We start from the raw sequence: 11362 nt of genomic DNA, 5'->3' as shown, positions 1-11362 counted from the left end.
CCCCCCGCTTCTTACCTTCCTTCATTGAGCGAGAGATGAATTCACAATTAAAGTTTTCTCTTTTGAATATGACACACAGGAAATTATTTTTTCTCCTATTTATAGAAATTCCATTTGCATTTATGAGGCTGGTAATGTCTCATAAATATTTCCAGCCTGATAAAATATTAATTAAAAGAGTCTGTTGAGTTATACTCTGAAGTCCTAACTAAAACTCTTCTAAGACAAATATTTTAAGTATTTTTGCTCATGTCAGGAGAATTCCTCATACGTCAGTTGTGTACATTAATAAACCCATCCATAAACAGCAGATGTGTGTCAGTCAATGGTATTTCTCTTTCTTGTGGTTTCTTTATGCTTAAACCACAGACACACACACATATACATTAAATCTACGTGTTCAGTCAGTGAATAGTGGTCATCTATAAATTAAGGCCTGCTATGTTTGCGGCACTCTGATAGGTATTGTGAGAGAGACTTAAAAAAGTCTTGCAGTGGGCTTTGATCTAAAAGGTCTAAAGATTGAATTGGGAGGGTCAGCCGATGTGTGGGAAATGTTGGCAGACAAATTAACAATTTGGGATTTTTATTCGCAGGTGCTAATTGAGGGGATGCAGGTGTAGAATTGACAGTAAGTCAGAACAGAGTGGAGAAGGGGGAGCCGAGGGCTGACATCCCGAGAGAAGCGAGGCTCCACTGAGCCTAGGATTTGACCGTGAGAAGGGGGCTTGTCTGAAGAAAAGGCCCGGAGAGGCAGGCGCACAGGGACCTGCGGTGAGGGAGGGGTTGCCGCTGGGGGCAGCAAAAGCGGGAGGCAGTGGTGACCACCAGCGGCTGTAACTCACCGAGTGCCTACTGCGTGCTGAGCTCTGCCAGCGCTCCCATGACTCAGTGCTTTTGAGCTTCTTAAGGCCCTTGTGAGAGCATTATCGTCATTTCTCAGGTGAGATAACTGAGGCTCAGACAAGCGAAGTATCCCCTCACTGGCATAGGTATTTTAGTAACTTTCAGGAGCCAGTTTTGTTTGATTATAACATCATGTTCCTAACTGCTAGGGGCTGAACTGCGTGACCCTGCCTCAGATTCATAGGTTGAAGCCTTAACCCCCAGTCCTTCAGGTTGTGGCTGTCTTTAGAGATGGGCCTTTAAAGAGGGATGGAGTTTGAATGAATCTGTTGTCGTAGGCCCTGAACCAGTTTGGCCTGGATCTTCACAAGGAGGGAAACTGACACAGAGAGAGAGAGCAGGGAGGTGCACACACAGGGTCATGGCCACGTGAAGACACAGCGAGGAGACAGCGGTCTGCAAGCCACGGAGAGAGGCCTCAGGAGACACTGAACCTGCTCTTGGACTTCCGGCCTCCAGAACTGTGAGAAATTCCTGTTGTGAAAGCCCCCAGTTCTGGGGCCTTTTGTGACAGCGGCCGTAGCAAACCAGCACACTAACCTTGGAAGGAATTGCATCCCACGCAATGGAATCTGGACTTGATTCCCCAGGTGGGAAGTGACTATGGAAGATTCCTAAGTTGGGGAGAATGAAAGTCACTTTGGTGAAGATTTTCCTGGAGGTGGTCTGTATATAATCCACTCATTCACTCATTTCGGTGAGCACTTACTTTGTGAGCTCCGCCCTTGCCGGCCCTGTATTTGTGTGGTTCACCTCGGAGCATCACTTGTTTCCTGGTACCTAGACGGTGACATGTAAATATTTGTCAGGTGAAAGGAAGGTAGTGGGCTAGATTCTGAGGATAAAAAAGCAGCAAGGTGAACACAGAGCTCGCCTTCAGAGAGCCTGCCATCTGGTGAGGGCGGAGTCAGGGTACAGCTCTTCCGCAGTGTGACTGGTGTAGGCGGGGCAGAGCTTCAGCGGAACCATCTGATACAACTTTCTCAGTGAAGGAAACGTTCTGTATGTGTTCTGTGCAACGTGGTCCGTGTGGCTTGGATAGGAGAGATGCAGACTGTGATTTTAGACATGGCGCATGCTAACTAGAGGCTGGACGAGTCACCACGTGGACTTGTCTGAGAACAGGAGGGAGCACGTGTCTGGTGTTGAGGGAGCTGGGGACCGAGGTGTAGATTTTGGAATCTACCAAGAAGAGACTGGGACGCTGAGGCCGCTTTAGGTGTGTGGAGGAGGGGGGAGACGGAGAGGAGAAGAGGCCAGAGCTGAGGGCCATGCCCACACCTGGGGTGAGGGAGGAAGGGGTCCAGAAGGGGACAGAGAGTTGTGATCCGAATGGCCGGAGGCTGGCCGGCCAGTGGCACCATGCTGAAGGGATGAGAGTGGCAAGAAATCCTAGCGGGTGGTGTGCCAGATTCCATCATTCATAAAGTATTTACTTCTTGGTACTTATGACAACTTGTGCTCAACACAGCAGGGGGCAAGAAATGTGTACCCACAGCTTCTGCTGGCCGTAAAGCCAAAGAAACCAAGGACAATAGAGATGAGGAAAAAAGCCATTGCACCGGCTTTCCAGATGTCACCGGTAACTTCGCAGGAGGTGCTAAATGTGCCTGGACCTCAGGCCTGTGCCTCTGCGTCCTGCAGTGGGTAAGCATCCACCTCTCGGCGTCTTCCATGGAATTCTGACTGTGGCACCACGGCAGCTTCAGCTTCTGTAAAACAGCTTCCGTTCCTGAATTTCCTCTTATTCACGAGCCCAGGCCCAGGTGCCTGAGGGGGACATTGACCACAGTCGGCTGCACAGTTCATTTTATTGCATCAACACTTGGGCTGGGACACTCAGCAGCCAGGAGACTGGATTCTGTCCCCAGCATCCGTCTTCCAGTTATTGCAACACAAGGGGCAAATGATTTTTTCTTGCCACTCCGTGAAAAGGGATAATATTTGAAAATAAAAGAAATTTGTCAACTTTAATTCCTTCCTGACTTTATTGGTCGAGTCTCACTTTATTCTGTTTTGTGGAAAACTCCATAGAATTTTGCTGACCAGCAAGCACTGGGTCCTTGGCAATTTCCACAGGTGGCCAATAGCACCACCTAGTGGTTGAAAAGGATTTCTCAGCAGGTAGAATACAGTATTTACTCATTTGTCTTCATCTTTAGTTTTTCTTTTATTAAAGTAACATATGTATGCATTCAAAGCATTTCATCGTTCTAACTAGTTTGATATGCCCACAATATTCTGGAATTTCACGGTGATGGGACCTGGCTGGTGCAGGCACACGGCAGCCCCCATCAGTGCCTTCCATTCTGGGACATTTTCTTGCCATGTTGCTTTGATGGTTTCTTTCTTCCCATTTTCTCCATCCTCTCACTCGGAAATCCCTGTCACTTAGAGGCTGGAACTCAGAAAACTCTCATTTCCTTATCTTTCTCTTTCAGTTTCATCTCTTTGTAATTTTGCTCTATGTTCCCGTAGATTCTCCCAACTTTTTTTCCACCCCTTTTCATTGAGATTCCTGGTTTGGCTATCTCATCTTAATTTCCACCCCCACCCTTTATTATTCTTTTAAGGTCTGTTATTTTGGTAGCATCCTTTCCATTTGAGGTTTCTTCTTCCTGCACAGTCTGTTTCCTCCAAGACACTTTTTCATGTCTGTTTATTTTAGCTCCTCAGATGCCTGGACCCTCACCTGGGAAGAGGGAGCTCTGGGCTGAGGACGGGGCCTGACTTAACAGGCCCCCTGGAGGATGCTCTGGCAGGGCCATTTCATTGCAGGGGCCCCTGATGGTACTTTTTCCTTTGGGGATATTCAGATTCCTCAGGAACAACTCACTCGATCTCCTGCTGGGAGGGTGAAGTCCTGACCACCAGCCCGTGGAATCAAGTTGGGGAAGAGAACTGGGGGCCTTGACATCTGCAGTGGGTATGTTTACTTAGCTCTCCCTCTTTCGGGGTGTGATAAGCCCACCCTTAAAGGTGCTGTGTGTCCCTCTGTCCAGAGGCCCTTTGTTTTACCCGAGACAGTAAACCTCCAGTCTTGTGCCAGGGAGGCAGGGAGAAGTCTCCTGCCTGGGCCGAGTCAGGGGGAGGATGCTTCCTAAACAGACTAGGCCAGTCTTCCTTCCAGCTGCTTCATCCGTCCCCCCTTCCCGAGGCTGACTGCGCTGCAGATAGCTAGGCTTCATGGGATTCCGACACGTAAGTTGTGCTGCTTCCCGGCTTGTGCCTGCACAAGCTTAGAATGTGTTTGCTTTCTGGTTTTCAAAAACTTGCTGTTATTGTCTCCTGTCTGGTTATTCTCACTTTTTGAGAGTTAATGCCTATTTAAAAACTGATATTTTATTGGGATTTCAGATGAGCGCACAAGCAGAGGCATTTCTTTACTTCATTCTCTTTATACTCAAGTCATTCATTCATTTGTAATCATCTGTCCTGCAGACACTGGTTGACCCCTTGCTCTGCAGTAGTTGTGTGTCAGGCTCCGGATGTGCTCTCTGCCCACGGGATGCCTGCCCTTGTGGTAGCAGATAAATAAATAGCTACACAAGCTTATATAGAAAGGTGATGAGACACAGCTCACGGTGATGGCTGGGTGTCTCCGTGGAGGTCAACTCTGCTGTCTTCCAAGAGACCCCAGATGGTGACATCTCGTAGAGCGTCTGCCAAGATCCCTTTGCGAGTCCAGTCACCTGATTTCGAGCACAACTGTCTCCCAAGAGCACCCCCTCAGGGCTTGCTCCCTGGTGTCTGGACGAAAGGGTGCTAACTCATTAATTCGCAGTGAGTGCTCTAACCGTGCTGGGAAGCAGAATTCACACGAGAGCATGGTCAACACATCTCTCCCTACAGGGGGAGCCAGATGGGAGGCCAACTCGTGACTGGAACATTGCTGGGTGAACCCGGAACCCAGGAAAGGGCATGAGTTGTAGATTGACTGGGTGATTACTGGTCTTGGCTACTGAGCAAGAAGGCAGGTCATGTTTAATGGGCTGGAATCTTGAAATCTGTTGAATGAGGCCTGCTTGTCCCTAGAAAGTGCCTGATTCACGGTGCACCTGGGATTTTTTTGAATATATCAGCTCACTCTTTGCATGAGGACCCCATGGGATTGGGCTTTTCCTAGAGAGGTTCAGACTCCCTACTCCCTGCCCTCCCCCAGCCGACCCCACAGCTGCTCTGACCCTCCCCAGACACCCTGGCATTGTGAGATCGTATTGGGTCAGGGGCCATGGTCACTTCCTAGATGATGGGTTCTGAATGAGATGCCCTAAATCTGTCTGTCATGTAAAGCAAGTATAATTTGTCCCTTTTTCAGGTGAAGACGGCGGAGACTCAGAGAGGCTACGTCACTCCCCCAGTGCGATACTGCCGTGAACTGGCAAAGGCAGACCTCAGACCTAGCTTTCCTGACACCAAGTTCAGTGTTTTTCCTACAACCCAAGCTCCCTGAGGCTGTCACCCAGAATTCGAGGCCCTTACTCTAAAGCACGTTCCCTCCCCTTGAATGAAATCCTTACGACCTTGTACCCAAGGTCACTGTGGGCCTGAGAGACAGCAGGGACCCAGGCTGGAAGGCCAATGAGACCTGCTCTTTGGAAGCCAAGTTCTTAATATCCTGGGAGGGTGTGGGGTTCCTGACTGGTCCCACAGGCACTGCGAGTACTGAGGGCTGTCCCTGGGCCGGCGCTGTGTGTGGCTCTAGAGCAATCAGGCGCATGCAGGGCTGGTTACCGCGGTGGGAAATGACTGTCCCATCAGCTATGTGGCTGCAGAAGCATCCGCTACAAGGTCACTGGTGGGCCCGGGTACCCGTGCTTCATCACTGCAGACGCTGGCTATCTCCAGAGCCCAGCTTTGGGTGACCCCTGTAAACACGGGAGCCTGAGCGCAAGTGCCCGCCGAGTCCGTGCTCCCTGCCCCGTGCCCCCCACCCCCCCGCGCCCCCCCACTCCCCCGCTCTGCGCCTCCCCCCACCACCCCGCCCCCGCACCCGGCCGCCCCGGGGCGGGCAGAGAGCACAGGGTGCCTGGCTGGGATCGTGTGAACGGATTTGTTTTGACTTCTGATTTAATGGGGCACATGTGAGCAGCTAAGAATCTGGAACCCCGTGTCTGAGCCCCTGAAGTGAAGCCCTAGACAGCCAGAGGCCAGTGCCGCTGCCACGTAGCACGAGGGGGCGCTGCTGAGCTCTTCCCTTTGGTCCTCTGACCCATCCCAGCATGACTCCCGGCTCCTACGCCCACTCACGTCCCCACCCCACACCTGCTCCCCAAACAGACACGTATGAAGGGCAGACATTACCATCTCCTCCTTCTCTGGCTGGAACTGTATGCTCTGTGGCCTCCTGCAAGTCTGGACATGGCTGGGGGTGGGGGTGGGGTGGGGATGGGGGTCCCCTATTGGCTGCCACAGGGACGGCGGCCTCAAGGAAGAGCTTCGGCCAGACCACGTAACCAGGCAGCCACCTTTGGTCTTCAGAGTGGAGCCATGGTTATGTGTACCCTGTGGTCGGGGCCACTCAGCACCGTCCTTGGCTCAGGCGCCCACGGATGTGTGTCCTAGTCCTGGCAAGTCTGTCCTGGTAACCTTCCAGCAAACAGAACCCCCCTCCCCAAATGAAAAGTGCCTCCTCCATTCACTTTGCCACCGCATGATGGCAGCACAGTAGAGGGACCCCTGTGTGTCATGGTGGCCTCAGGGAAGGAAGGCACCGGGTGCTCTGTGGCTATGAAGTCCCCACTGGGTGCCAGAGCAGCAGAAAAAGAACCACAGGATGCCACAAGCAAGCTGCCAGCTGGCCACTCCTAGAAGAAAATGTCTTTTGGGGGGTGGCAGTGCTTTGCAGGGGAACAGACCACCTGTGTTAGCAGGCTGAGCGGGGGCGGAGGGGACGGAGACACAGCAGTAGGCACTTGTTCATTCTTTGGGTGAAGTGTCCAGCTTTGGAGCTTTGGAGCTCAAGGAACTCTGGAGGATGAGGAACCCGTTTCCCGAGAACTTCAGATCATGGGGAGAAAGCTGTGCTGAGGCAAGGAAATTACCGGCGGGATCAGCACTAGTGTGGGGAGGAAGGCAGGCTGCTGGCTGGGGCCTGGAGTCTTCGCGGAGGTGCTCAGGGAGACAGCCGTCCGGGGGCAGCTCCCTGTCTTCCCTCCCGCTCGCTCACTCCTCTCTCGCTAGGGACAGGAGCCAGGGCGGCTCTGAGGCTGTGTCTTCAGAATGCAAAGCAGGGTCTTTGTGAAGCTACCTGCAGCCCCCTCCCCGCCCGGCCCGGCCCCAGGGCCATCCGTCCCAAGCGCTAAGACGACCTGTGTAGTTCATCCTTTCCCAAAGATTTATTTTTGCATGTTAATTTTTTAAAACTTATAGTAAGTTCCTATATTGGCGTCCTTGCAGGAATTCTCCTATTTAAAAAGCAACCATTTCAAACAGAAATGTAAAAGAAATTAAAAAAAAAAGCGAGAGCTCTCTATAACCTGCATTTATTTGTAATTTCACCGTGGAGCCCAGGGCAGGCGCCCCCAGGCACCGGGAGAGGGGTGGGGGTCCTCCTTGAGGTTTGCCCCATTCCCTGCTCGGCTCCTGGATCCTCAAAGACAGGAGGGGTACTGGGGGAGAAGGCTGTCTCTGAGATTTGCTTGGTGTCTGTGCCTCTGCAGCGCAGTGGAGTTAGCCTTGGATTTGCGTTCAGGGTCCTGATTATCATCTGAGCAAGTCGACCCCAAACAAGCCATTCTCATGCAGGTGGGGGCGGTGTATGGATTGTTTACATTTGTAAACAAAATAGAAGTCACCCCTAGCTCACCACGAAGCACCCTGTGAGTGCTAACGGGCACTGAGTGTGTCACGTCTAGAAGGATGGAGGTGGCGGTCCTGGCCTACTGGGGCTGGTGGCAGGGCATCTCTGAGAGCTGGGCTCCGCGGGCCGAGCTTTAAGAAGAGTACAGGTAGGCTGGAGGGTTTGGGCGGATGTGGTTGGGGGGGGACACACAGGGCATTTGGGCGAGCCGGAGGTGGCCTCTAGAGTCCCTTCCAATGGAGGCAGTTTGTGAATCTATGAGCCTCTCTTTTCATCCCAAGAAGGCAGCTCCCCCAGGAGACGGGGGTGTAGCGCCTTGCAGATTGCTGGTCTGGTCACCAGTGACCAAAAGTACGGGGCCCGCCAAGTTCACGTAGGACCTGAGCCTCGTCTCAGCCCTGGTCCTCCCCGGTCCTGCGCGGCAGCTCTCGGGCGCCTGGGTGCTGAGTGGGGGAGGGGGTCGTGGTCTCCCTCTCAGTACACATGTTCTCCCACACCTGCCTCTGTCTCCACTCAGGGCTTTGCCCCCATCCTTGGCTATGGAGAACGCCAGTCCGCACGCTCCCTGGGCTTCTCCAGAGTACCTGAGATCTTACACCGGTGATTCTGTTCCTTGTAAGGAATTTCAGCCAGTTTTCCTGTCTTCTGCCCCACACGTGAGCGCTGCCTTCAGAGGTGGCCGGGCTCCCCATCCTGAGCTGTGAGAAGCTCAGCTCCTCCTCGGCCCCCAGCTGACATCCCCCTCAGGGGGCACCTGTGTTCTGTCCTTGCTGCTCTGCCCTGTTTACGTGTTTTCCTGCTTCTTAAATTTTGTAAAACTCTCTCTGTCGTGGTTGTCCTCTTTCCTGTTCTCTTTGTCTTTGTGGATTTTTACCTTTTAAAATTCCTTTTTTCTCATTTTGGTTGAGTTCAGGAGGGAGGAAAAATAAACATTTGTGTCATTTGCCATATTCTTGTCTTAAAATTATTTTAAATTTCCTTTCCCAATTCCCAAAATGATGAGTTCAGTTGCTTTGTGAAGAATGTGTGCTCTGCCAGGAAGGGCGCCACTGAAACTGCTTTTCCGTTAACTAGAGCAGAGGCTGGAGGTGGCTCAGACCTCTGATCCCCCTGCGGGGAGACTGTGTCCCCCTTGTAGCGGGCTCATCTCAGTGAGACAGTGGTTGGGGGGGGGGGTCTATGCATCACAGGCGTGAATCTGACCCTCAGCCTGGTCGCATGCGCGGTGTGTCCCCAGAGACGAGTGTCTTTAACTCTCTTTTTGCAGGCTGAGTAAAATGACACCTTTCCCAAAGGTAGTTCAGATGACTGAGATGCTCCCAGGTTGGAACTGCCCCCCCCCCCCCCCACGCTGGTTTTCCCCTTGTTCCACACGGGCCAGGAAGAACTTGCCCTGGCAGTTTTGCTGTGATCTGCTGTCCTCACCTCCTTGGCATCCTGTACCCACTCCTGGGGCCCAGAACATGGCCCCCTTTGCAAGTCCTGCCCGCTTTCCGTGCCACCTGCTCCCCACCTGGTCCAGGGTCCTTGCCTCACAGAACTTGCCGTCGTGTGTCGTTCTTTACTGTGTGAGCAGAATGCCCTGTTGTTCCCTAACCAGACAGGCACCTCGACAGGCCTACCATTTATCCAAAACGCTCTGGTTAGAATATTAGAATAATATCTTTGAAATGCTCCAAATGCCTTTGAAGGGCAATCCATCAGCTCTGGTTCTCCAGCTCAGGTGCAGAGGCTGGGGACTCCCTGCTGTGTCTGAGGAGTCGATGCTGGTGAAACCCAGTGGGTTCAGTGCAGCAGGACTGGGACAGAGCCGGGAAAAAAGGAATTCTGCCCACTGTCCCAGGCTGCCAGGCCCAGGAGGACAGTCTCTGTGACCGCAGCGGAGGGAGAAGCAGCAGACGGGCAAAGCAGGAGCAGAATTCCTCCCTGAAGACCATGGGCAGGAGGAGAGACTGAGAAAACAAAGCACGTTGACTGTGTGGAAGGTGCAGCCTTCTATCAGGTCAGATGCCTTCACAGGCACCTTAGAACCAAGATTCCTGGAGCTGGAAGCAGCAGCAGCCTTGCCCTCCCTGTTGCTTAGCAACAGCCTCTTTCTCATCCCAGCTGGTCCCCAGGGGCCCTTCTGAAGGGGGCAAGGGGTGGGGGGCGGAGGTGGGGTAACTACCTGGTCCCCAGAGTAATGGGATGTTGCAGCTCCATCGGTAGGTGGAGGGAGGGACGTGTCTTGCCAATGAACGAGGCACTTAAGAAAAGGATTATTTTCTTTTTTTGGGGTGTGCTCTGTGCTGATTCAGAGAATTTTTTGTTTACCTCTGAGAGGTGTGTGTTTGTATGTGTTTGTGTTTCCAGTTGCTTGGAGGATGATTTGGAGAAAGAAAAGGACACCCTCAAATCACATTGGCCCAGAGACTCAACGTGGCTCCTTGGGCCCCTGCTCTGAAATTTCCTGCCTTGTCCTGTGGGAGCCCAGTGTCCTTCCTGCCATGGCCCTGACAGCTCCCATCCTGCTGAACTGTCCGGGCACCGGTCCTGGGCCCCCGAGAGAAGATGAGAGGACCGGGAGGTAGGAGTCTCCTAGGCTTTCCTGGAACCTCAGGAAGGTTCTGCGTGGCCATACGGGAGTTCTCCAGCCAAAGTTGCTCTGCAGGAGCCCCTCCCTAGCACTGGCTGCCCGTGTGTACCCTGTGCACAGACATTTTGGGGCGCAGTTGCTAGGACCCCTCGGATGTGCACTCTCCCTACCTTGGAGGCCTGCAGGCCACCTTCCTGTGCCCCCCACACCCAGACTCGGGGCGATGCACTGCTCAGGGGAGGGGGGACCTGGGCTTAGGGGGCTGTCCCCCCATGGGATTGGGGTGCCAGGGAAGGGAGGCAGAGGAGCACACAGTGGGGGCTGAGAAGGGAAGTACTTCTGGAGAGAGGGGTGAACCTCGGGAGGCGGGGGGGGGGGACCGGTGTGCCCACAAGGAGGCCTTCTGGGAAGGGAAAGTCCTATTTCGCACGAGCTTCGAATCTCTCGTCTTGTTCTCTTCCCCGCGGTACGCCGTTCCCTGGGATGGGTCCCACCAATCAGACGCCACGTGGAAAACGTTGGTATAAGCCGTTTTACTTACGCTGCTGTATTCTTTTTCCTTTAAAACTGAATAATCGGAAAACTGACTATTCTTATCAATATTTGAAAACACAACCCCTGTTCCTCATGTAATTATGTGTTCGTTTCTATTTTGTCCCCTCCACGAAAACCACAGGGTATTCATCCTCCTGTGTTAGAATCCCCGGCACGCGGCCCCCGCATCACGGTCCAGCTCTGCAGTGTCTCCTGTTCTTGGAATCACATAGACCGAGGTGAAATCTGAAACCTCATGCCACCTTGTGAGGTGCTGAGTGGAGAAGGGGCGGGATGTGGGGCCAGGGCCGGATTCACCCCCTGCTGCCCCGGGAGCAGACGAAGCGGACTGTTCCCTGGTGCTCCCGTGGGGACCAGCAGCCGAGTGCGTGACGGTCCTTGGAGGACACCAGGACCAGGAGGATCACTGACACAGAGCAAATCAAGAGGGCATCAGACAAGAAGGATGAACCAGGGGCAGATGACCCTAGGGGATGGGGTGGGAGGGAAGAAAGAAAGCGGATACTGGGGTGTGTTGACTTTCC

This window comes from Camelus bactrianus, chromosome 33, assembly GCF_048773025.1.
Source record: "Camelus bactrianus isolate YW-2024 breed Bactrian camel chromosome 33, ASM4877302v1, whole genome shotgun sequence".
NCBI classification, from domain to species: domain Eukaryota; kingdom Metazoa; phylum Chordata; class Mammalia; order Artiodactyla; family Camelidae; genus Camelus; species Camelus bactrianus.
This window is presented reverse-complemented; position numbering follows the sequence as displayed.